The 26,641-nt window shown below is 38.4% G+C and overlaps 1 pseudogene; it reads right to left on the minus strand.

The window, feature by feature from the left end:
- Positions 1-3,165: 3,165 nt before the first annotated feature.
- LOC122115613 lies at positions 3,166-3,265 on the minus strand (annotated as a pseudogene).
- Between the last annotated feature and the right edge of the window lie 23,376 nt (positions 3,266-26,641).

Below are 26,641 nucleotides of genomic sequence, written 5' to 3' on the forward strand. Positions count from 1 at the left end.
AAGTACAAATAAAATTTTAGTGATTAGGACAAATGTTAATTTGCCTTATTACAAAATAATACACAATCCAGTCACCATGGGTGTTACATTTTACTTGCCTCGCCACATGTGACCACTTAATTTATTTTAATTAATTAATTCATTCATTTGTTTGGTGCTAATACTAGGCTTGAACTCATGGCCTGGCTCTGTCCCAGAATTTGTCGTTTTTTTGTTGTAGTTTTCTCAAGCCTAGAATTTTACTGCTTGTCCCACAGCTCCATTTCTAGCTCTTGCGGGTTACTTTCAAATCAGAATTTAATGGACTTTTTTTGCTTCGTTTGGTTTCAAACCACAACCCTCAGATTTCATCTTTCTGATTAGCTAGGATAAACACATGAGCCACAAGTGTGGCTTCTAGTTTTTCCTCTATAGCTATCTAATACACATATTAGATAGTAATTTAAAACCTAGAGTATAGAAGCAAGTTGTACAGTGATGATATTGTCTTGTCAGAAATTTAAGCTAGTAAATTTCTTCTTAAAACCATAAACAAAAATACCATGGTATAATATAAGAGAACTCACTATTGAACATATGAGCTTTAAGAGCTTTCTAATAGATCCATTATTTGTTACCCAACATTAGAAAAAACTATATAATGCAGTAGTAAAATAGAAGTTCTTTGTAGGAATACTTAATTACCTTGTTTTTAAAGATACTTGTTTTCATCTAAAAAAGTAGGCATGTCTATTGTCTTGATGTGATTTTGATGATTGAAGGTGCTTAATGAGAAGTCAAAGTGTATTACTAATCCTTTGCTATCAATTAAATCTCACCTTTTCTTCTTGGAACTTATAATTATTAAAGCAATAGTTCAGAATCAGCAAGCAATAGTTCAGATTCACACTTCCAGTGCAAGTGGATCACCAGTAATTAATCCTTGATACCATTTTCCAAAAAGTTTTGTCACAGATGCAATCGGCCTGCCTTCTCTAGCTGCTTTCCTAGCCTGGACCTATTCCTTCACTCTTCAGGAAAAGTGTGATTCAACTGATTTCAGTCAGATCTGTTACTAGAATTATCAAGGATTTAGATTTTTATCTGTAATTTGGTCAAAACTATGTCTCTTTTATGTAGGCTAATAAAAATGTATTTACTAATTTCAAGTAAATACATAAATTCCATTTCCATCTCTTTTAAAAAATAAAATTGTTTGCTCTATAAATTGATCAGAGGCATGGATTTTGTGGCTAGCTAGGTCATTGCACATCTGTCTCTCTCTTCCTCTCTCCCTTTCATGGTTCTCATAGATAATGTGACAGCTCCATAATTATCCTAATTAATTTTGCTTTTATATTTTTGGTTGCATCATTTCACTTTCTGCTCTGCCATTTCCCAAATCATTTACATAGAAGGCATTATTTCATATTTTCTCATTCCTATAATAAGCTGCACATGAAGACACCACTGGTCCCATTTTCAGTCTGTACCTTTGAATATGGAGGAAAACCTTTCCTCTGCTCTCTATCAATTCCCTACTCTCCAGTTAGAATAATTTCCAATAGTAAAATTGGAAAAAGATAAAAAAATCATGGTGAAATAACAGATGTAGAAAATTCACTGGATTTTTCTGACCAGTTCAACCAACGTGAACTATTAGGGAATACATGGGCACCCCATTCCCACTGGTACTCACTGTCTCTGGTTAGGCAATTCTGATGAAGACAAGGAACAAGATGAAAAAGTGAGGAATGGTATCATTTGCAAAAAAAAAATGGAGAAGTATTAAAGCAAATTTTTGTTTGGGCTGCTGAAAATAATTGGCTTACTACAGTGCAGACACTGCTTTCCTAAAAGGCCACTCATGTGAATACTAGGGATGATGATGAGTATACCTCTCTTCATCGGGAAGCCTCCAGTGGGCACTTAGACATTGTCCATGAGTTGGTGGCTCAAGGCAGATATTCATGCAATTACTGTGAATGGCTAGACACCCCTGCACAGTGCTTATATGTTGAATAATACCAGAGTGGCTGCTTTCTTAGTTCACATTGAGTCAGATACCAATGCCCAAACTAAAGTCCTCTTGACTCCCTTGCATCTTGCTGCTTGGAATAGAAATAGCAAAGATATGCTGGATCGCCTTCTATTGAAGCATTATATCAAACCAGGTCTGAAGAACAACTTGGAAGAAACTGCATTTAATATTGCCAAAAGGATAAATATGTATCACTACCTCTTTTAAATTGTGGAAGGCTGTAAAAATTGTTCTCTTAACTCATAATGGTTTGGTTAAGATTCTTAAATTTCAAAAATGCCAATCCATCTTTGTGTCTGTACAAAATATTTTCACAATACAAAGCAACAGCAATATCTTACTTTAAAAATTCATGGATTCCATAGTATTCTTCAAGTGAATTGTCTGACTTTGATGTCAAAATGTATTCAAGAGTTGTTTGTATACATCTATAATGATTTCTGCAGGGTTTGTGATTTTTAAATCAGAAATCACTTTAACTTATCTATTGAAATTAGTAGTACAGAAACTAAAAATATTTCTGGTGCTTGTATGAAAAAAGTATATTTTAAAATACTCTGTATTTTGTTTGTATAATGTCCATAATCTATTTAATTCTCTCCTAGATATAATACTTTGAATTATATATTGTTTTATAATATATAGGTTCGTTAATAAATGTGTTATTTCAGATAGCATTCCATACAGAAAAAGTTTAAGATTCCTTTTTTTTTCCTAGGTCCTTATAGTATTTTATTTGGGATAAAATGACAATGTTATCCAATTTCAAATGTTTTGTAAAGATTATGCTATGGAAAGGCCATTCTAAGGTGAGGATTTAACGCACTGATGTCAAACTAACTTTCAGTTCAATGAATTACATATATTGTTACATTTGCCTTTTTAAATTTTTTATTGTGAAAATACTGTACAGAGGGGTTACAATTACATGGGCAAGATAATGAGTACATTTCTTGTCAAGCATTGTAGCCTCCTCCTGTATTTACCCTTCCCATCCATTCCCATCCTTCCCTTGCTCCCCCACTCAATCCTCCCTCTACCCCTCCACCCGCACAAAGTTGTAAAGTTTATTTTTCGACATAACGACTAGTATTTTTGCAATCAATTTTTAATAACTGTTTTTCATTTCTTGCATCTCAAGAATGAAAAATATGGAATATTTCACAAATTTTCATATCATCCTTGTGCAAGTGCCATGATAATCTCTATATTGTAGTAATTTGGGTAAACGTCCTGCTGAAGCATGTAGTATCCTGTAAATTTAAGTAGTTATTGATGCAATCTTTATACAGGCATATATCCTTGGTTGACTGTTTGTAACTAGGAAACCTTATTGTTCCTAAAAATGTTATTGATCTTAATTCTCTAAAATTCTGTGTATATTGGGAAAAGCTTATATTGTTTGGTCGATTGCTCACATTTGCAATTTTTTTGTCAATGACTATTTTAAGTCTTTTTCATTTTAAATTTGATCATACTTTGAAGCCTTTATAGCTAGGTCCAAAGGTGATTGTTTTTCAAGTACTTATTTATAAACTGAGTTAGCTTTGTGGAGCTAATGGATTCAAAGTAAGCCTTGCTTAAGAGCTACTTCTAAACTTCTGCAGCTTAAAAATTTCTAAATGATGTCTTATTGGTACAAATGTCTACCTGACCCTTTATTCTTCTTCCCTGCAGCAACAGACCAACCAGAATATCTTACCCTGACAGCATAGATTTTCTTATTGGAACAAAACTAATATTAGTTAAAAGGGATCATAGAGAGATAAACAGTTAAGACAGAATCATTTAGGCTAGAAGGTATTTTATCAAAATATAATTGTTTTTTATACCTAACATTTCAATAGTAGCTAAAGCCAAGAAGGTGAAAAAAATTTTCACATGCATGATTACCAAATGTCCTGGCCAGTCTACCATCCATCCAGGCAGGAATTTACACTACTGCCTTTCTTTCATCAAATATTTTCATAGTTAAAAGAGAAGTCTATATGTTTCTCCTCGATATTAGGCCTTAAATTGGTAATGTTTTAATCACAGTGTTTCCTCTTGTCTCTAGGCTGTAAATCTCCAAATGGTAAAGCTTTAGGTCCAACTCTACCAAACACTGAGGTAGAAATAATGGAATAATATTTTAAAATACAGTTGCCTTTGATACCCTAACCACAACAGAACATTGCAAAACATGTGCCTTTTTTCTTATATTTTATAGTTATATATTTTATATTTATACGTGCTGATATTTTATTTCACACAGTGAAACTTACTAGAATTAATTGATAATTTGACAAATAAATAGATATTTATTACAATAAATAGATTGGAATATAAAGAATAAGGTTTAGAATGTACATTAGAATATAAAAAGTATCAATGCAATGTCTTTGGTATAAACTTGTGATATGTTCTAAGTATTCTTGGTCTTCTGAATTCACATTGTAAAAAAAAAACAATTGTTTTCCTCTAATCTATAAGGGATTTTACTCTGCTGCTCTGTTTATTGTTTTAACTCACTGGTTGCAAAATGTTTTTCTCTATATTTCTGAAGCATTTCTACTGATTGTACCCAAATTTTGCTGATATGATATCTAAAAGGTATTATTCTTCTGCAGGATCCACGGGTCCTAGGATCCCAGGTCTTAGTTATCCTCTTCATCTGATAACAAGGGGAAGATTTCTCACCTAGGCTCATAAAACATGCCAACAGAAAGTAATTGAAAATCCATCTCAATTCCTTATGACACCGGAATTAGTGGTAAGCAATTGTGTAATGCAATGCAACTTAAAATGAAAGATGAGATCACAAAATCTGAGAGAAAGTACAGTAATTCAAACTTTCAGTTTACAGATGACCAGCCCATATGAGTGACCAAGATCACAAATGTCACAAAATTATTTTTAATACCCCTCTTCGAATGATAACTCAAAGATTTCAGTCCAGCATAAGTAGGCAAAAAAAAAAATAGTTCCTAGAAGGATAGATCCATAATTGGTCTACCAGGGCTAGGAAAACTTGACTTACAGGTCAAATATAATTCACAAAAACATTAATTGAGAAGATCGTTAATGCTTCAAAATACTGGTACTTCAGTAAAACTTGTTTCTGTAGAATAAAAATGTTATCATTCTCAAACCAACGATAACCTACACTTAATCTCCTGAAAACAGATTCCTTTTCAAATAATCTTTTAAAAATCACATTCACCAAAATAACATTTGACAAGTAGACAATATTGACATTACAAATTTTTCAAGTTTAGGGTGCAAGTTACAATAGAGTTGTTTTATTTACCCAGCACTAATGCCAAACAGGTTCAACCATTCATTAAAGTGTAGAAATAGTACCATCCACCATTTGTGTTGTTCAGTAGGTGCCTTACAGAAATATGTCAAATAGAAAAACCTCCCATAATTCAAACCCAAACACTAGCTAATAAAGTAAGTTTAATCACATACTAAGGTACATTTTAAAAAGTCACAAATAGTTGCTTTATCATATGTTGTTTTATGTTTTACCTATCAGTCTAACATAGTAAGAAATATGACTTAAAGTCATGAATATGGGTACTCATCAGAGATGTGACAAACATAAAATCTGTCTTCTATTTCTACCAAGTCTTCTTCTTATTCCAAAACTTATAGGTAGTAGAAAATATTATCCCATGTAAAATAAAATAATCACAAACCTTTTTCAAAGCCATTTATAAAATTTGGTAGTTAGGAATATATTCTAAGCCATTTTTAAACTTTCTTGTTGACTAAAGATTAATCTTACAAATGGATGAGAATAAAATCATGTCTAGGCGCTTCACATCTCCAGTCTTGCAAATTGTTATTGCAGATGAATGAATTATGGAAATATAAGCTGACATCAGTTCAAGTGTATGCAGGATTGAAACTCCATGGATAGTATATAAACCTTTCAAAATATTAACAGTTTAACAGAATGACTATCAGGAAGTTGAAACCAGAGAAGAATAATAGTAAAGACAGAATGAATGAAAAATGGAACAAGGGGCAAGTACAGCTAGAATACACAATGTACACATGTGATAAAGGAAGTGATAATTCTGAAATACATCTTAGAGAAGGGGTTGGTTGAGAATGATAGAAGGAGTCACTCTGATCCAGGAGCATTGGACAATTAGATGGACATATTTATTGCAATACACTTGCACAACCTTTTGAAATTTAATTAAAAAACACAACAAAAAACAAAAACACACAAAAATCACAACCAAACAGCAATCTCTAGAGAGGATGTATATGACCTCTCAAAATTTTAAATAGTTCATAAAGGGTAGTCTTGGGAATAGCAAACAAAGCTGTTCAAAGAGGGCAGTTTGGGGTAGCAGAGAATTTTGAACAGATTTAAGTAGATTGTCTAAAGTTGTGAATCACCTACATCTGCTGCAAATATTTTCTTCTGTGAGTTCTCTTTGTCTGCAATGGATACTCCAGTCCTCAGCCACACTTGATAGCTTGTGAAGATAGAATGGAAGAAACAAGATCAAGAATCCATTACTCCACTGGAGACAGAAGAGTCCTCTATGTTTTCTCTCATCTCTCTTCACTACTCTTTCTTCATACTTTTAAGTCAAGTGATTTTGAATTACATCTTTCATTCTTTGTTCTGGCAAAATAATTAGCCAAACTAATTTACTAAATATTATTTGCCATTTTTTTTCTACCATGCTGTTTACTTGTCCAAGGGAGTCCATTAAGCTTCACCGTTGCATTTGGTTGCCACAAAAATCCAACATCTATGTTAATGAGGACAAACTCTAATGTAAAACTTTGTCTCCAAAAAACCGATCCAAGAAGCTGTGATCACAAATATTTAGCTATACTTTTTTTCTTTTACCTTGAAAGTCTTCTTGTGTCTAAAGTTCCACAAAAATAAGTACTCCACTACTTTTTGGTTCAATCACTTCTAACCTCAAAGATATATTTTGCTAACAAGATGCTTAGAGGAAACCGAAGTATACTCCACTTTTATGTTCTCTCTTAAGACTCTCCTTAGATACCATATCAGGATCAGTGAAGTTATTCTTTGCAAAATTATTTCAATAGATTATTTTTTCTTGGTCTTGCATTTGCTCAGCAAGATGTATGGAACAGAATAGAGTTAAATCATCCATACCTTGGGTAACAGTGTCTATTACAAAGGACAATGCTTCTATGTCCTAATTCTATGTTCTCCTCTTAGCTCTTCCCTGATTTCCAATTAAGCACAGCTTCTTGACTTCAAGTCCAGTGAAGCTGAAAGACTATAAGATCTCCTCCCCACCCCACTCCGCTACATCTTCATGGTTTCTCTTTAAAAACTCTTTTAAGTTGCCTCATTTGGACGTAGAATTTATTTTCCTGTCCTCATTCAAACTGTTCTACATTATAGTGAGCCAAATAGGCTCTGTAAAATCACTTTAGGTAGCAAAAATATTAAGACAATCTATATCAAAATTTTTGGCCTCCCTCCACTGCTGAAGTCAGTATGCTTAGATAGGGCTTCTAAGAACATTGTTTTCTTACCCTTTCAATTTTCTCAATTCTTTTCTGATCCCAAACTTTTTGGCTTATGTAATAAGAGAAGTCTTCACTACCTCATGTTAATAAGGATATTATTTTTTGTGAGCTACTTAGAAATGTGTAATCATTGGCGTAACCAATCAGATTTTTTTCTGTGTTTCAGTGCTTCACGTGCAAAGACATTGTGGAAAGTGTTACAAACAGAAAAGTGTGAACCCAATACCTTCTTTCATTTTGAAGGGCCCTTTCTCCCTAAATATTTTGACCCAAATTATCTTTTTCAAAGAATAATTTTGGTAATTAAAGGTCAATTCACAAAATTTGATGTCTTAGTTTTCTTAAGAACTTTGAATTTCACACAGTGAGAGTATATTTCCTGGGTAAGGACAATTCTCAAGGGAACCTACAGGATTTACAGTAAGGTTTCTGAAGTTTGTTTAGTGTGAAAATGAGCTATCTTTACCCACATTGCTCCCTCTCAACTAGGTCTCCATAGCTTTCTTTGCATGTAAGCTTATTTTCCCAGGCAATTTTCTTAATAGGCTAATTTGTTAAAAATTTGAACAATTAAAATATACCTGTCATAATTTTTAAACTCTTTTGAAATTCCTTTATCAGAATCACGTTTTCCCCAATCCTAATTCAACCTTTTCCATCAAAAACAGTAACATGTTGTTTATATGATATAGTGTCCATGCAGCTATTATTTTCCAGTGGCTTTATGTGTTTATATGAACATATAAGCTGATGCTGAGCAAAATGAACTCCAAGGTATGGAAACAGAGATTTTTTTTGCAGTTGTTTTTAATGTACTGTGATTTCTATTTTCTTTGGGTTTTCCACCTATGGTTTGGCATCGGCTGTATTTGATTTTGTGCCTTGTGTATTGTGTATACATTTACCTTAATTAGGGAAGGGAAGAGGAACAACAAAATTGCAAGACAAAGGACAAAGGGCAAGCCAATGCAATAACAATACTCACAAGACAATATATTGGAAATGTATATTAAAACTTGTGAGGAGTATTGAGGTAAAAGAAAAGTGTAAGAAAAATGAAAGAGGGGGTAAAAGTTTGAAAAGTTATGTATTCACTACCTTACAATTACTGTAACCCATTGTTCACCAATTTGACAATAAAATTAAATTAAAAAATAAGCTACATAAAAAATAATTTCACTGTATTGTTATAGTAAATATTATTTTATATAGTAACTTTTTAAAAATCAATACTATTTGGCATCTAATTTGAATTGATTACTCCTTTTTTTATCAGAGAGTCATCAACTTGAATGTTATCCAACTAGACAACATTTTCACAATAAACTTGACAATATTTTGAAAAAAGGAAAAATTTAGTACTTTCCCATACTAAAACCGAATATAGTTTAATTCTATGGAAACCCATAACTTTTAAAAGTAAATGAGTTGTTAAGAGGACAGAATATATGTGTTCCTCAAAATTCCTATGACTAATAACTACTCATTTTCAAATTCTGAACATTCCACACCTGAGAGATTCAAAACAGTACCTGTTTGCATGTTATGTAATTTTGCAATAGATGCAGTTTCCAATGGAGTGTTACAGATTGAGAAGTCAACAGAAAAATAGCCACATTCTGATAGAGGATAAAATTATGAAGCATCTGTAATTAATTCTTCAAGAGTAAGCAAATTTTATCAGAGTAAGCTATAATTTCTATGAACCATAAATCCAAAGATTTATGCCATAAAGTCATCCTAGTCCAATAATTTCCAACTTGTAAAGTGCACCTTAATATTCCCTTAATTCACATCATGAATAGCTTATCTCTATTGTGAAAAAAATACTACACCTCTGATAATGTGATTCTCTCCTTGTTCTGGAAAGAATACTACAATTAACTGGGTTGCATAATTTTTCCCCCAGTGAGATTCTTGAGATCAGAACACTTGCAAATGTTATTTATATTTATACTTTTTTAAACTATCACAGATATTTAGGATGCTAAGGTCAGAAGATTATGGTTCAAATATCCAATAAATTCAGAAAAAGTCAGACACAGGTGGCACTGAGATTGAAGTGGTAGCGCATGAGCCTTGAGCATAAACAGGCTCAGAGACAGTTTCCAGGCCCAGATTTCAAGCCCTAGGACAAACCAATAAAACAAAAACAAACCCCAAATGTAGCATTTTTCTCATTGTATACAGAGGCACGTAATTAAGGAAATTGCTTCCTGTGTTACATATAGGTAGAAGAAAGAAGATGTCACACAATTATTCTCTTCATACAATGTTATACAAAACCCTCAAAAATTGCAATTTTTCTATATTTATAAATTAATATCCATTTGTTGGCAACTCTGTCTAGATTATTTATATTATCATTTTATACATGAATTGTTGGAATTTTCTATTAACTAAGATCTAATTATAACTCTCTTGAAAGCATACTCTAGGCAAATAGAATGCCAGAATCATTTGTGAATTTGTCAATTAAACCCTCTACTCAAAAAAAATTTTGTAGTATCCTATAAAATATGAAATTACAAGCAAAACTAAAATATTTATGTTAACTCTAAATTCTAATTTAGCAAGATCTACAAAGTCCTGCTTTAGATGAACTTTGAAATTTCTTTAGGCTTAAGATTTTGTAATCCTTCCTCATTTCTTTGGAATCCAACAGAATGATGCTTACTTACTTTTTCAAATTTTGGGTGGGAATCATGAGCCATTTTGAATCTAGGAATGTTCTGTAATGAAGAGAGCATTTAAAACAAAACTGAAGATTATATACGAGTTGCATTTCAATAGGAAACTTGACTTCTCAAAACATAATAACAAAATTAGCCCAAACTTCCAACTGTGTATTTCTTTCTTGTTGTTTGGTTTGTTTTATTAGACAAAATTATACTACTTGGTCCAGGAAATGTATCACTATTTAATTCCACTCTCTAATCTCCTGTCTTAGTCTGAGTGCTAGAATTCCAGGTTTGTATCACATTGCCCTGCCATGTTTGTTGGTTTATTTAATCTAGACATAGACTAGCAATTCTGAACTTCTCCAATGATATTATCCACTAGACAGAGTGCTCAGAGTGTTTATGTACTACTTTAGAAGATCTTCTAACATTTGACACAGGATATGATCATTTTCAGATGCACATGCTGGGATCTCTGTTTCATTCGATCCCTTTAATAATAGTTACTTGACTCTCTTACTATCTCTCGTCCCTACCTATGTAATAGTCTCAAACTTTTTTGAAGAAAGTTCATCAGGACTTTCTAATATTAAAATTCATCTCTTAATTCTTACTCAGGATGTATTTTCTATTGCTATTTTTAAACTTTTCTACATATTCTAAGAGTTGTTTCATTTGTGTATTTGTGTGTGCACATATAAGTGCCTCTGTGTGTATGTGTATGTTTGTATGTATGTATGCAAAAGCCTCAAGCTCTTATTCATCAATCTTGCTCATGCCTGGTATTCCATCACCTGAGACATTCTTCCAATTCAGGTTTTGGCTAGTAGTGTGGCAAAGACTGTTCTGCCCAGGCTGCATGCAAACTGAACTTCCCAGACTGCTTTACATTCTTAGGTTTTGTATCTCCAGAAGTATCAACTTTTAAACTACAAACATTTTTGTGAGTGAAAAGTCTAAGCTGTAGCCCACATTTTTAACTCAAAAATTCATATGAAGATAGATGAACATACACATTGCATATGCTGAGTGTACACTGTTAGAAATGTGATCTTAAGCTGCGTGGTGGAGAGATCTGGGGATTGGGGTTCAAAGCCAGCCCAACTAGGAAAGTCCCAGAGACTTTTTTCTCCAATTAACTACAAGAAAACTGGAAGTGGCACTGTGGCTCAAGTGGTAGAGCAGTAGCCTTGAGCTGAATAGCAGAGGGACAGTGCCCAGGCCCAAAGTTCAAGTGCCAAGACCAACAACAGCAACAAAATGCAAGTAAAGGAAAGAAAAAGAAATGTGATCTTAGCCACTAGTTCATTGCCAGTATAATCCCTGCTCTCTCAAGATGGACTTGTTTTTCCAGTTAAGTCCATGCCCTTATATCTGACTTTCATTGGAACCAGAATTATTCTTCCATTCTACTTTTAAAAATTTGTGCGATTAACAAACATGATTGAGAAAGGGAAAAGACTCATACTTCATATTCCACTTAGGAACACTCCCATAAATCTACATATTGGACTTGGCTTTATTGTTTCGATGTTGTCTTATTTGTAGTCTTCTATATTGTATTGAACCCTTATACTTAAACACAGAACTTCTCTTTCTCCTATTGTTGCAAATGTTTCTCTTACTGTTAATTCATGTGCACTAGGGAAATAACGCACAACAAATACACTCACAAAAAGAATGATCTGAGGATCTTCTTCCCATTTAAAATTTGGCTTAATTTGCAGAGCAATTATGAAGTTTGAACTAAATGTACTCATGGATAATGTATTTATAAGCAATATAAATTTTATATTTTCTCTTTTACTAAGTTGTCTCTGAAACACCTATTACCTCATGTCCAAAAGTGTCCTTGTGTTATTTCAATGAAGACAGAAAACATTCATTAGACCTCAAGAAGCACCAATGATTGTTACTGGACTTTGTGGAAACTGATCCCAGGAGAGGAATTGAACACAGAGAAATGATAAAGTTCAAATTAACTTGTGCTTTCCTTTTTACTGTACAAGAAAAGAATTCCAAGGCTTGAAGGAAACTCTGTCCCTTACTTTTTCCAGTGTGTTTTTTATTCATATAAACTTGTCTGTAAACTTCTAGTTGAGAGTATTACAAAAGATAATAATGTGCCATGTGAAGGCCAGCATAGAATAAAAGGAATTAACGTTGTTGTTTTTTTAGTTAGTTTGTATTTGTTTTTGCCAATTGTAGAGCCTAAAGTCTGGGCCTGGGTGCTCTCCCTCAGATCTTCATCTCAAGGATAGTGCTCTACCACTTGAACCACAGCTCCATTTCTGACTTTTTCTGTTTATGTGGTACTGAGAAATCAGGGCCTCATGCATGCAAGGCAAGCACTGTACCACTGAACCACATTCCCAGCCCCTAATAACATTGTTTTAAAGTTGTTCTACTGCAAAGAAACAAAGACATGGAAGTTTAAAAGTGTCTTATGTATGGATATTTCACCCCTGAGAAGATTCTCTTTTGGCAGGAGTCAGTTATCAATTCCTTTAGTCTGGTCCTGAATTCTCCATAGCAATAAGGATTCCAAAAAAGCTGGATCTTGTGAATATGTTCAGCACAAGCAGCCTCTTCTCAGAGCAGTACTCCTTTAAGGACAGTCCCAAAGAAATATCTGGGGGTTGTTTTTGTTTGCTTGTTTAGTTTGTCCTGGTTCTGGGACTTGAACCCAGGGGCTGGACCCTGTCCCTGAACAGTTATCTTTCTTGCCCACCTATCCTCAAAGCTAGTACTCTACTGCTTGAGCCAAAACTCTACTTCCGGCTTTTTTAGTGTTTATTTAGAGATAATAGTTTGACAGACTTTCCTGCCTGGATTAGCTTTGAAATAGGATAGTAAGAAAGCCAAGTGATATCGACAGTATGGACTTCTCTTTTGAAAAAAAAAATATTAGATGAAGTTTATTATAAAGCTAATATTTGACAATTTTTAAAAGAAGAGAATATGCCCAGAAAAGAAGCCATAACTTAAATAACTCAGTGAAAGTAGGTGCACTGAATCATTTTGCAATTATTTTTATGCTTGGAAAGATTACTATTGACCTTGTCATTCCTTTTGGGGAAACTGAAAGTCATATTTGCACTTTTTTTGTGGGCGCTGTCCCTCACCTCTTCATCTCAAGTTGAGCACTCTACCACTTTAGCTACAGCACCAATTCCGGGTTTCCTGTGATTAATTGAAGATAAGGGTCTCATGGACTTTCCTGACAAGGCTTGCTTTGAACCACAATCCTCTGGTCTCATCCTTCTCAGTAGCTAGGATTACAGGCTTGATCTACCAGCACCTGGCTCATATTTGCATTTATGTGTACTTAATGACACTATGTAGACAAAGAATGGAAATTTGAACCAAATGATGACATTGCAGCTTTTCAGAAAAATTTGGGTAGGAATAAATATGTCCTCATTTTTCCATGTTGTTATATTAATGACTCATGAGCTATGGGACTCTTATATTAGCATCCTCTGCCATCTGTGTAGGTGTTATTTAGTATTAGGCAATATTCATAGAGTAATATAGAAAGACTGAGATTTTTAGAAAGCAAAGGAGATCAGGTATAAAAGAACAGCATAGAAGGAGATACATTTATCACACAGAGATTAAAAACTAGCCTAAGAGATTTACAATGTTAAAGGCAATGAGGTTTAAGCCTAGTTGATAACTAGTTCTTCAATAACCAAAAATATTTACCTAGAACAGTTTCTGGTATATGTTAGTTACTATCATTTATTCCTTCCATCTGGAGTTATTCCTTCTCTTCTATCACAACTGTTTATTAGTCTCTGCCTTTTTAGTGCCATGACTGACCAAAAAGATTTCCAAATCTCACTTAGACTAGCCTTCTCTGTGATTAGCAGTGACCACTCAAAAGCCTGGAATCTTTTAATTTCCAGAATTCATCTTCCCTTGACATCTAAGTACATTCCTGGCATTAACTGCAGTGATCTAATGAACAAAACATTTTTTTTTCAACACGGTATCCTAATATAGGCAAAATGCATGAATTAGGGACTATTGTCAGGTATCAGTATGGAAGGAGCAATTATATATTCCATGTATGTGTTCTTTATTTTTCATTTACTAACTGTTTTCTTTTGTTTTGTTTTGTTTTTGACAGTCCAGGGGGCTTAAACTCAGGACTAGGGAATTATTCCTGAGCTTGCTTTTTTTTCCCTCAAGGCTACCACTCTACCACTTGGGGCACAGCACCTCTTTCAGTGTTCTTCTGTGAGGAATTGAACCCAGGCGTTCAGGCAGGCTAGGCAATCACCACACCATGAAGTCACATTCCCAGAGCCCTAAATGACTTTCTTAAGATGGCATTATATTTTCATTCCATAACTATGTATCATAATTTTGGCCAGGTGCTAGAAAATAACATACAAAAAATACTAAGTGGAGTAAGGCTGGATGGACAATGAATAACCGTTATAATCTAGCCAGGGCACAGAGGGGCTTACCTCATGGAGCTGGTTCAACAGGCTGAGCAAGACAGCTCCTAACCCACAGTCTACCTCCAGAATGAGAGGGCAACCTTGGGTTCCAACCACATGGGGACGCTGGGCCACTTCCTCCAGCACACATTCAACCAGTTCCTGTGAGAGAGAGAAAAAAAGTCAGAATTAAACTTAAGCCGGGTGCCCATGGCTCAGACCTCTAATCCTAACTACACAGGGGGCTGAGATATGAGGATCATGGTTCACAGCCAGCCCGGGCAGGAACGTCTGTGAGACTCTTATCTCCAAAGAAGCACCAAAAAACTGTAAGCGGCGCTGTGGCTTAAGTAGTAGAGTGCTAGCCTTGATCTGAGGAGCTCGGGGACAGTGCCCAGGACCAGAGTTCAAGCCCCACGACTGACAAGAATTGGACTTCTCACCAAAAGAAGTGGACTGAATAGCACCCATTGTCCTAGGGAGTAGGGCAGAGAAGTCAGGCAGAGCTTCCTGTGAACTGGAGGTCATGAGTATGTCACCTGGCTTCTCCTTGCTTCAGTATCCCCAGCTGCAAAACTGAACACAGTGAAGGATCCCCTTCCTCATGGGGATAAGGTAAGGATGAAAGAGAGACATGTTTTGTTTCATAATCCCTCACCTGTTCCATGATTAATAACAAGCCCCACATGAGCCTTTTCCAGGTATCTTCCTTTCATTTGCTCACAGAATTGCCAAGAACCGTATCTAATGGCCGCTCCCTCTGTGCCCTGTGCCAGAGATCCTTCTGTATAAATCCCTTGTTTCCTCACAACTGTCCCAAGAGGAGACTGAGGTCCAATAGTTGAAGCCTAACCCAGGGCTTACTCTGTGGTCAAGAATTGACTGCTGTGCACTAAGAGTTTGAGATAATCCATCTAAACCGATGACTGAACATGGTGCTACATGTCTACTATCCCAACTACAGAGAACCAGGCCTGGTGGAGCATGCCTGTCACAGATAGGAGGACCATGATCCAGCCCAGCCTGACCATATATTTAGTCTCTATTTTGGAAATGCCCAAGACAGAAAGGCTTGGCTCACATGGTGGAATACCTGACTGGCAAGCCTAAGGCCTTGAGTTCAAATCCTAATATACCAAAAAGAATCAGAGGCCCGGTGCCAGAGGATCATGCCTGTAATCCCAGCTACTCAGGAGTCTGAGATCTGAAGATCACAGGTCAAGATTTAAAATAGGGTTGGCCTCAACCATCAGACATCATGATGAGAAGACCCGGAGTTTGACTTATGCTGGTGCACTCCATACTCGCAGGGTGCACATCCTTACTAAGTGCTGGCCACACACTCTGTCCCCCTGGGAAACCACCCCCTGTGAGACTCACCCCCAGGTCCTACCAAGCTCCCACTGCCACCAACCAGGCCCAAGGGAGTAGAGAGCTCCAGGGCACACAAATCCCTTGGTCTTGTAATTTAAAGGTGATCAGTCCCTTCAAGCACCTTACCCTTCCAGGCACCTGGACCTCAGCCGTGAAGCCCATGCACCCCCCCCCTCCCCTCGCGAAGATAGCAGGAAAAGTTACCAAAAGGTTCGACCATCTTTGTTGTAACCCACTTCTACACACACACAAATCCAGACTGGTGACAGAAGACTTATCCATGCAGCACCTGAAATTTGCCAATTGATCACTCACCTGAGCACTGTCAGGATGTACAAGTAGAAAGATGATCTCTCTCTCTTTCCCTCTTTCTCTCTCTCCCTCCTTCTCTGTCTCTGTTTCTCTAATGAACACACACAAACACACACACACACACACACACACACACACACACACACACACGACTCAGAGCAGTGCCTCTGTTCATTCCTCATCTGGGACAATGTACAAGCTGGAGCATGGAGGTTCCCTTGAGATAACCAGGGGCTCCCACCCAAGGGGAGCACCACTCAAATGATGCAACACCACCCCGCCTCTCCGTTTCTCCAGGGTCAGATCCTTCCCCTTGGGAACAACCAGCCTTGACTCTACATTCACCAAAACCCTAGGCCAGGATGCTGGGTGAAGGAGTCCTGAGACAGGTGTCTCCTCAGAGCCTGGGAAAGGAAACTAGCAGAGGGTCATGGTGACCTCAGAGGGGTGTCTGACCAGGGGTGGGGCACTGTTGTTGAAATGGATGGAGTCCTGAGGTTACATACATCGACATACTCCTTCCTTCTGGCCTACATGCTTCTGGGCTAATTGGTGGATTCTTGGGAAGGACGAGGAGACCAAATGGACCAAGCATCAGAACATACTGGCAGAGCTGGGAAAGGTGATGACCCTGTGAGAACTGTTGACAGCTGAAGGGTAGGGAAACAGGCCGGGTGTATGTGTGTGTGTGGGGGGGGTTGGGGTTATTCCTCCCAGATATTCACCTTCTGCTTTGACCCCCAGCGCCCTTCACCTCCCTCCTGGGATTTTCTGGGACCCTCTTCAGGTGAAAGGATGACCAAGCACAGAAGACAAGAGCTCACACAGCAAGGGGGGGGGGTCTATCTTCTGCATCCAACAACCCCCATGCCCAGAAAAAAGGAAAAGACCCAAGAAGGCAGGTGTGGAGGTGCTGTTCCCCACCTTTGACTAAAGCCACCAAGTTCCCACTAGGGAGAGAAAGGGTGCAGATGCATGGCTCTGTAGCTCCCACTGCTTCAGGCCAGGGACCATGTGGTGCTCCCTTTTCACCCATCACTGCATCTGCCCTTTTCCTGGGACATTGGTCACTAGGGATGGGAGTGGGATCCCCGGGTTGTCACCCAGCCCCTACCCTTGGGGCGCATTAGTGGCAGAACCCTGGCTGGACTGTGGGGTGTGAGGGAGGTGCAAGTCTGTGACCTGGGGGGGTGTCACCAGGTACGGGTGTCGCAGGGTGCAGTCCCATTGGGCGGCCACTCACCTGTGCTGCTGGGAGAAGTTGGTGGATGCTCCTGGTGGGGTGAGCAGCAATGGAGGGGGCATTGCAGACACTCAGGTCCAGAGCAGAGGACTAGGGGCAGGGACCAGGCCAGGGCTGCAAGCCTGCTAGCAGCTTGCCACCACCTGAGGTTTGAAATGCAGTGCCTTGGAGGAAGCAGGGGAGGGGGCTGGGAAGCAGGAGGGCACATCAATTTCCTACTCCAAAGTAGCTTCAAGACTCTTGCTCACTACTCAGCCATCTCTACCTTCTTCAACTGCTGGTAGTGGTGACAACCAACCTAGGGAATCCCAGGGGGTACGAGGCAGCATGGAATGTGGGCGTGGCCACTATTCTTGTATTCCATTGGTCAGAAAGAAACCTGAAAGAATGGTGGTGTGGCCAGAATCATGTGATGCAGGCAGCATGGGCAGAGTCAAGATGACAGCAACTCCCCCAGCCACTTTCCCAGGGAACTATGTCCAATTCAGTTGGGGACAAGAGGGTAACCTGCTTTAGCCAGATGGCTGCACAGATTCTTGTTTGTGTCTATTTGTTGCCAGTCCCAAACCTTGAACTCAGGATCTGGGCACAGTCCATGAGCTTCTTTTGCTCAAGGCTAGCCCTCTACCACAAGAGCTACACGGCTCTTCTTCTGGCTTTGTTGGCACTGAAGTTGGACAGGGGTCTCAAGGACTTTCCTACTTAGGATAACTTTGATCCTCCCATCACAGCCTTGTAAGTAACAAGGAGGATTGCTGAGAGCCACTGGGCCTGCCTAATCACTGGTCTTGTTTATGTTCTTGGACAGACTGGTGAGTTCCCTATCCTCAGGTTGAAGTGGTGGGAGCTGGAGCCCACTATTCGAATCCTGGTCCTGCCACCTCTAAATGGTAGGAGATCCTAAGAAACTTGTTCCTATCCATATGATTACCAATGGAATGTGATGTAAGTCATGATTGAACAGTTCTTGAATAATTCTAGGATAAAATGATACACAATTATATTATAAGACACTGATTGATTTTAATTAATACTTTATTAAGCATTTAAACAATCACATTCATAAAATGGAGGCATAATGAAATACCTAAGAAATGGACCTTCTATACTATAAAGGTGCCATTTTTTTCTGCCAAGACTGGGATTGGAACTCATGGTCTGGGTAACTCTCTTGCACTGTGTGGGAAGAGGAAGATTTCCTCCTTGAAGTCAAGAAAATCAAGTCTGTTCCTTAGGCCTGAAATTGATCCCCACCACTAGAAAACATCCTACTCATGTATAATTTCCATATATGATTTATATTTATATACATATGTTGACTCCATATTGCATTCAGTGGAGTTATTCATTTTATTTTTTGTTTTAATCATGTATTGACCATTTATTTTATTGACTATTATGACACATAGAACATTGATTACATTGATTACATAGGACATAGTTCTGCATATGTATTCCACTTCATACCTGACACTCAGAAGATTCACAGTAAAGGAAAACATGTCACCATCAGATTCTTACTCCACGATTCATTGTTTGGGAGTGCTGGCATCTGAACTCATGGCCTACAAGGCCAAATTCATCAATGGGTGAGTGTCCACATGCCATCCTGGGGCAAATTGAGCTGACAGGCAGTTCCTACGACCTAAGATCGAGCCCCAGGGGTTGACAAAATAAGAACAGATTGACACGCAGGTGTCAGTATACTAATAAATATATATCTTTATACCATTCCAGAGATGTCTGTCCATTATTCACTTATATAGACTACATTTGTACCAATTCTTGGATATTTATTATACCTCCATGTAATTATTGTTATTGTTTTCATCTTTAAATTATTAATGAAATCTGTGTCTTGAAATTATTGTGTTCCTGTAATAGTATTCTTTTAATGCTTCATAATATTAAATAAAATCAATCAGCCTCCTGAAATTATGCTGTCTAATTTTATAGAAGTAGCATTCACAATCAACTCATTCAACCGTGACATTGATAACATTCCATTGTTATTCCTATGGATGAGAATAAGTCTCTTAGTATCTCCTGCCATTGGTTGTGTCAGGACAGGGATTCGAAATCAGGGCTTACATTGCCACGTGGGCCTATGGTTTTCCCGGTATTCTGTCAGCCTTCAGCAATGCAAGGTGAAGTACCCTTTGCAAAAGTGTCATTTAGACCCAGGAGGTCACCGTGCAAAGGAAGAAAACATAAAAAGCTGTCTCACAGCATTTTTCTGTGCATTTTTTCCCTGAAAGGCCTGGGGGTTTAGGATCCCAGGAGCAGCTATCAGTCCAGTGGCTCCATCCCAGCCTTGAGTGATCAAAGATGAGGCAGAGTTGCCACGACCTGAGTTCAAGTGCCGTGCTGAGCATAAAATAAAATAAAATAAAAAATAAATTAGCTCTCTGGCTTGCAATTTGCACTGTTTATTCTGCATGGTTTTCGATTTGAACTCAGGGTCTGGGTACACCTGCAGCACTGTGGATGAAGCGGAATCTTACCATACTTGAAGATAAGAAAGTCAGGCCTGTTCATTAGGCACAAATTCAAGCCCCAGCCCTGGAAAACATACTATTTATATACATTGTAAAGATAGGATTTATACTTACCTATAGATGTTCAGTCCATACATGTTTGGTGTGGTTGTTCCTTGCATTTTTTTATTCATTTATTTACCATTGATTTTATTTACTATGATGACACCCACTCCATTGATTACATTGATGATATACTATCACATAGCATCTAGATTTGTAGACATCTTCTCCATCATGCCTAACACCCAGGACTCTCAGAGAAAAGAAAAATAATTTTCACACTCAGTTTCTTACTTCATGATCCACTTGGTAATGCTGGGATCTGTCTCAGGGCCTAGCAGGACCAATTGGTGAATAGGTCAAGGTGAACAAACCAGCCTGTGAGCAACTAAGGAGCTAGGCCATTCCCAGGATCTGACATTGATCCTCAGGGTGCCCCATGATAGTCATAAATTCATTATTTAAACATAGGATCTATGTTTACATACATGTGTGGACAGCATTTTGCATTCAGTGTACTTCTTATTTTGTGACTAATTCATAGAGGTATTGTGTATTTTATTGAGTATGGTGTCAGGTATAACTGTGCTGACATGGATAACAACCTGTTCCTATGGTTATAGGGTTGCCTATGCATTCTCCATCCTTGTTGAGACCCAGGACTTTCACAGGAGAGGAAAACATGTGCAACGATTGCCTTCTGACATAAAGAGGAATCTTTTGTTAGTGCTGAGATTTTAACTCAAGTCTGGGTAGCCTGTTGCACAGTGGGGGAAGGGGAAGCTCTCCATCCTTAAAGACTAGAATGTCAGTTCCAGTCCAGAGCCTAATTTGAAGCCCCAGCACTGGACAAAATAATAAACCCATCTTTTTTAAACATAGGATCTCTGTTTACCTACAGGTGTCGTATGCATCTTGCATTCAGTGTAGATTTTTTTTATTTTTTTATTTATTCATGGATATATTGTGTATATTATTGAGTATGGTGACAGATATAACTGTGCTGACCTGGACAACCTATTTCTATGGCTATAGAGTTGCCTATATAGCATTCTCCATCCTCTCTGAGACCCAGGACTTTCACAGGAAAGGAAAACAGGTAGATTGATTGGATTCTCACATCAGGACGAAACTTTTGGCTGTGCTAAGATTTGAAGTCAAGGCCTAGCAGACCCAACTGGTGAAAGGGTCATCGTGAGCACACCAGCCTGTGAGCCACTAAGGCACTAGGTCATTCCCTAGACCTGAGATTGAGCCCTGGTGGGGGACAATATAGTCATAAATTCATAATTAAACCAAGGATCTATATTTCCATACATGGGTGGGCAGCATCTTTATTTTGTCTCTTATTCATTGATATATTGTTTATTTTCTTGAGTATAAGATGACAGATATAACTGTGGTGACCTAGATGACAACCTAGTCCCATGAGTATAGAGTTGCTTATACATTCTCCATTCTACTTGAGACCCAGAACTTGCAAAGCACAGGAAAACAGGTGCAATGACTGGCTTCTCACATCAGGGTGAATTTTTGGCAGTGCTGGGATTCACACTCGGGGCCTAGGAGGCCCAACTGCCCAATGAGTCCACGTGAGCACACCAGCCTGTGAACCACTAAGGAGCTGGTCTGTTCCCAGGAGCTGAGATCAAGCCCTAGGGAGGCCACAAGAGTCCTCAATTCATCATTGAAACATGGGATGTATATTCACATCTGTGTTTGGACTGCATCGTGCCTTTAGTGTAGTTATTCTGTATTTTGTATGCTATTCATGGATATATTGTGTATTTTCTTGAGTATATGATGACAGGTAAAACTCAGCTGACGTGGATGACACCCTATTCCCATGGCCACAGGGTGGCCCATGCATTCTCCATCCTAGCTGAGACCCAGGACTTAAACAGGAAAGGAAAACAGGTGCAATGATTGGCTTCTGACATCAGTATGAATATTTTGGCAGGCTGGGATCTGAACTCGGGGTCTAGCAAGCCCAATTGGTGAATGGGCCCATATGAGCACAGCAGCCTCTGAACCACCAAGGACCTAGGCCATTCCCAGGACCTGAGTTTTAGTCCCCGGGGAGGGAGAAGGAGAGCACAATAGTCATCCATTCATAAGCTGAATTTAGTATGCAAATAAGTACGTATTTGTATAGAGTAGGAGAGAAGGCGACCTGTGATAGAATCCAATCTACCGTGTGACTTCCGATTTTTGGATCTTTCCTGATGCCTCCATTTCATGACTGTGATGATTATTGTCATGCTTCATCAATTCTTCATTACAAATAATTGATACCCTATGAGTCTTGCCTATCATTTTCTACTCCCATCATGCACAAACTACTCATTCAAGGATGATAACAATTGCATTCCATGGCTCTTTCTAGGTCCAGAAAAGAGAATCCCAGGCTCTCCTGCCATTCCCTCCTCCTAGGGGGGCTGAATTCAAGCCTCAGTCCTGGAAAACATACTCCTTATATACCTTTTAAAGAATGGATTTCTACTTCCATACAGATGTTCAGTCCATATCATGTTTGGTGTGGTTATTTATTTTATTTCTTGTTTTATTCATTTATTTACCATTTATTTTATTGACTCTGATGACACCTATACCATTTATTATATTGTTTACATCCTATCACATAGCATCTAGATTTGTAGATGTGTTCTCCATCATGCCTGGTATTGCTAGGATCTGAATGCAGGGCCTAGCAGGCCGAATTCATGAATGGGTGAGTGTGAGCATGACATCCTCTAGCCAATGAAGCTGTCAGGTGGTTACTAGGTGCTAGTTTGTGCCCCAGGTTTGGCCAAAACAGCGATAAATAGATAGGCAGACGGTGGTATACAAATAAATAAACATTGGTAAACAGTGCCAGAGCCTTCTATGACTGAATGACACCTACTATGTTCCTACCAACACTTAGGTATTTATTATTCCACCATTACAGGAATATTATTCTTTTCATGCTTAATAAACTATTAAGATCAATCAGCAACCTAGGATTATTGCATCCAATTTTAGACTCAACTTGTGCATGAACTACTCTTTCAGTTGGCATTCATATGCATAGGAACAAGTCCCTTGCATTCTTCTACCATTGTTAGGTGTCAGGACCGGGTTTGAACCAAGAGCCTATGTTGACAGGTTGGCCTATGGTTTCCCTGATAGCCCGCCAGCTTTCAGCAATGGCAGGTGGTCAGCTCCACTTTGCAACCAGGTAATTAAGACCCAGGATAGTCACCTTGCAAATAAAAAAAACCTAAAACCCTTCAGCCCTCTGCAGCTCACCACTTTTTGTGCTTTCCAGCTTTTTTTTTCTTCCTGCAATCCCTCTGGGCCTAGGATCCCCCAATCGAATATGGGTCCAGATGCTGCACCCCAGCCTAGGGTGATCGAAGCTAAGGCAGACTTCCATGACATGAGTTCAAGCCCCATTGTTGACCAAAAAAAAAAAAACAAATAAAAATTAATTAATTAATTAATTAAATTAAAAAAATAAAGCTCATTTGTTTGGAATTTCTGCCAGTTTTCTTTCCTAGCCTAGGATTTGAACTCAGGGTCTTGGTAAATCTGTAGCAATGTGTGGGAAGGTGCAGTGTTGTCACTACTTGAATTCAAACCCTGTGCCAAGCCAAAAATAAAAAAAAAAATAAGTCACTGACCTGGGCAGTGGGAGTAGTTGTGGAGATGGTAGAGAAGGTATGGTAGGGGGAAAACAAAGGAGGAAGCAATAATGCTCAATAGGAAATGTACTCATTACCTTGCTCATGTAACTGTAACCCCTCTGTACAACATTTTTACAATAAAAATGTACAAAAAATGAAACAATATAGTTCTCAGAGAAGCACTTTAGGGGTAAAGAAAGGATGTCTGAATAGCTGTACAAAATTCGCCACTGCATTTTTGTTTAATGCTCAGTATGAAACTGAATAAACATAACTGCTTCCATTAAAAAAAATTAAGTCTCAGTCTTGGAACTGGTGCCAGTATTTCTGCTATTGCTGGGATTTGATCTCACTGTCCAGGTAACTATTTTGCACCATAGGTGAAGGCAAATCTCACTGTCCTTGAGGAAAAGAAATTCAGGCTAGAGTTCCCAGGGCCTGAATGAAGGCCCTGCAATGGAAAAACTATTTCTATACATGTGTAATATATGATATATACTTACATATGTATGTTTATTACATATTATGATTACTATTGATTTTGTATTTTATTTTTATTTGATTCATTAATTTATTGTTTTATTATTATACACATAATATTTATTACATTTTGAACATACATTATAAAATTATACACAATAATTTAGGACATTAACTCATTTTTCATTAATCTTTTATTAAGTGTTGAAACATGATACATAATTAAATGGAGGCATTTGTCACAGTCTTCACATGTTTAGAGTCTCACTCAAGTATGAGCTGTGTTTTACCTTTGGATACCTTACTATAGTGATCTCTTTAGATGATTTATAGTCAGAAGCCTTTTCTTGAGGATAGGCAAGTTGAGGGATAAAATTGTAAGGGTGGGGCAAGAAATGTGGCTTAGTGGTAAAGAGCTCACTCAGCTTGCATGAATGTCAGGGTTTGAATCCTCAGTGCCACATACTCAGAAAAAGCCAGAAGCTGTGGAGGGGCTCAAGTGGTAGAGCACTAGCCTTGAGGAAAAGAAGCCCCAAGACTGTCAAAAACAATAGGCCATATGCCAGTGGCTCACACTTGGAACTCTAGCTTCTCTGGAGGCTGAGATCTGAAGACCACTGTTCAAAGTCAGCCTAGACAAGGAAAGCCTGTTAGACTGTTATCTCCAATGAATCACCAAAAAACCCACGTGGCAGTGTGGATCAAGTGGTACAGTGTTCGCCTTGCTCAGGAAAAGTCCCTAGATTTGATTCAATTCACACAACTGGAAAAAAGTAAGGGTTAATCAAAGTACTTTTTCTATTTGCTAATTAGGAGAACATTCTCTGGAAAATGAACGCTGATATATAGCAGAATTGAAATCAGAGCTCAAGGTTCAAGTGTAGCAGATCCATATGCCCAGCCTCTCAGACTCTAGCATTATAACCTTGTGTCCTACGGGGTTCTGAAAGGTCAAATGTTGAAAGACATAATATGCTCACCAAGCCCTTTGTGATGAGCAGTTGACTTGTATTGTTCATGTCATTACACTTCTGAACCCAGCAGAACAGCAGTGGCTCACACCCGTCACCTAGCTCAGGAGGCTGAGATCTGAGGATCACAGGGTGAAGCCAGCTAGGGCAGGAAAGTCTAGGACAATCTAACTTCCACTTTGGAAAGGTCAGATGTTCAAGAGCTTCCTGTGTTTCTCTTGGTGATGAGAAGTTACTTGCACTCTAAATGTTCTTAGAATTCTTGAGCTATAGAAGCAGAAAAGAAACATTTTTGACCCATCCTGGGTTCAAATGAAGTTTTCAGGATCCAAGCCCTAGCCCTGTTAGCAGGAAGAACTCCTGTGTAACATTGTATTTGAAGGACCAAAAACAGTTTCAAAAGACATGCTAGGTGAAGAGACCTAGGCTTGCAGGATTAGGAGGCAGAATGTACATAATCAACAGGGAAGTGAGCTGCAAAAGCACTTCATGCATTCCAGGCACAGCCAGCAAAGGGGGGAACCCTGAAACATTTGTTAGAGTTACACCAGGGTCAGGCCTTTCTCAGCCTCTTCAAACAATGACTAATTAACCTTCCTCTCTCAGGTGAAGGGAGCCTCAGGCTATCTTTAGGTTAACAATAGAGAGCCAGTTTAGAGGGGGAGAGGGGAGGAACAGAGAAGAAAAACCCTGCTCTCTGCCTTAAGGAATGGGATTTTGACTCTCCATCTGTCATATTTAAAGACCATTCTTCTACCTCTGCCAATTCATTCTCCTTTCTTCATTCTGCACATCATTAATGCAAATTCCCAGTCCCAGGAGAGGCAGGGCCCTTTCTCTTCTGTCTCTAAGCACCTGAGTTAGAACCTGGCTCTGCCCTCTTGGCTCTTGGGCCTTCTGCTGCCTGAGAAGTGGGACAGAGACAGTCTTCCTGCTCTGTGGTTGTGTGAAGGCAATGTGGTGGCCTGGCACCCTGCAGAAGGCCTCACACTGGGAAGTATTCCCTTCTTTCCTCCTGACGTCCAAGATCTATCTATCTACCTATCTACCTACCTTCCTTCCTACTTACCTACATAGCTAGCGATCTCTTATCAGTTTTTGGGATGAACTCAAGGCCTGGGCACTGTTTCTAGCTCTCTGCTACTTGAGCCACAGCACCAATTCTGGCTTTTTTCTGTGTGCTACTGAGGAATCGAACCCAGGGCTCTTGCATGCTAGGCAAGCACTCTCTCACTAATCCAAATACCCAGCCCCCTCATCTTTTTCTTCATTGTCGTTTTTACATAAGTATGCTACCATTTTACGTCCCCAAGTTTAATTCTGAATACCGGCTATTTCTATGAACACTTTTCTTCCCCTGCCTGATTTGTCACTGTCC

This window comes from Dipodomys spectabilis, unplaced genomic scaffold (genome assembly GCF_019054845.1).
Source record: "Dipodomys spectabilis isolate Male_0828 unplaced genomic scaffold, ASM1905484v1 ptg000121l, whole genome shotgun sequence".
Classification (NCBI taxonomy): Eukaryota; Metazoa; Chordata; class Mammalia; order Rodentia; family Heteromyidae; genus Dipodomys; species Dipodomys spectabilis.